Here is a 1,399-nt window from a genome sequence, read left to right as displayed (position 1 = left end):
GGGCAGGGGAGAAACGGGGTCAGGGAGCCCAAAAATGCACCTGGGAACCCCAAAAATAAACCTGGGAGCCCCAAAAATACACCTGGGAGCCCCAAAAATAAACCTGGGAGCCCCAAAAATACACCTGGAATCCTTGAAATGCACTTGGGAACCCGGAAAATGAACATGGAACCCCTAAAATACACCTGGGGTGGGGAAAACAGGGTCAGGGAGCCTGAAAAATACCTGGGAACCCCGAAAATACGCCTGGGATACTTCAAATATACTTGGGAACCCCGAAATTAAACATGGAACCCCAAAAATATACCTGGGCAGGGGGGAAATGGAGCCCGAAAATGCACGTGGGAACCCTAAACCGTCTAAAATAAACCTGGAATCTCTAAGGTACACCTGGGGTGGGGAAAACGGGGTCAGGGAGCCCCTAAATGCACCTGGGAACCCTAAAATATCCTTGGGAACCCCGAAATGAAACATGGAACCCCTAAAATACACCTGGGGTGGGGGAAAATGGGGTCAGGGAGCCCCGAAAATGCTCCTGGAAATCCCTAAAGTACACCTGGGAACCCCTAAAATGCTCCTGGGAACCCCAAAAATAAACCTGGAAATCTCCAAAGCAGCCCCGAGTTCCCAAATCCCGCCTGGAATTTCTGAATCCACCCCTGGAAAGCACAAACCCTGCGCTTGTCCCCCTCCCAAATCCTCATTTTTACCCCTCAAATCCACTTTGGACCCCTCAAATCCCCTTTAAATGCCCCCAAATCCCATTTTACTCCCGCAAAATCCCATTCAAATTCCCCCAAATCCCTTCTCAACCCCCAAATCTCCCTCAAGCACCCCAAGATGCCTCAAAATCCTCATTTTTCAACCCAACTCCCAGATTTCCTCCCAAATCTATTTAAACCCCCCCTCAAATCCCCATTTATTCCCCATTTTCCCCCATTTCCCCTCATTTTTTTCTCCATTTTTCTCCATTTCCCCCACTTTTCCCCATTTTCCAGTTTTTTTCCCTTTCCCCCATCCCCCCTATTTTTTCCTTATTTTTTCCCCATTCCCCTCCTTTTTTCCCCGTTTTCCCCATCTTCCCCTAACCCCCCTCAAATCCCCATTTATTCCCCATTTTCCCCCATTTCCCCTCATTTTTTTCTCCATTTTTCTCCATTTCCCCCACTTTTCCCCATTTTCCAGTTTTTTTCCCTTTCCCCCATCCCCCCTATTTTTTCCTTATTTTTTCCCCATTCCCCTCCTTTTTTCCCCGTTTTCCCCATCTTCCCCTAATTTTTCCCCATTTTTCCCTATTTTTTCCATATTCCCCCCCATTTTTCCCCATTATCTCCTCATTTTTTCCCCGTTTTCCATCCATTTCCCCCCCTTTTTTTTCCTCATTTTTCCCCATTCCCCC

This window comes from Geospiza fortis, unplaced genomic scaffold (genome assembly GCF_000277835.1).
Source record: "Geospiza fortis unplaced genomic scaffold, GeoFor_1.0 scaffold1163, whole genome shotgun sequence".
NCBI lineage: Eukaryota > Metazoa > Chordata > Aves > Passeriformes > Thraupidae > Geospiza > Geospiza fortis.
The sequence above is the reverse complement of the archived record's forward strand: the minus strand, read 5'-3'. Positions refer to the sequence as shown.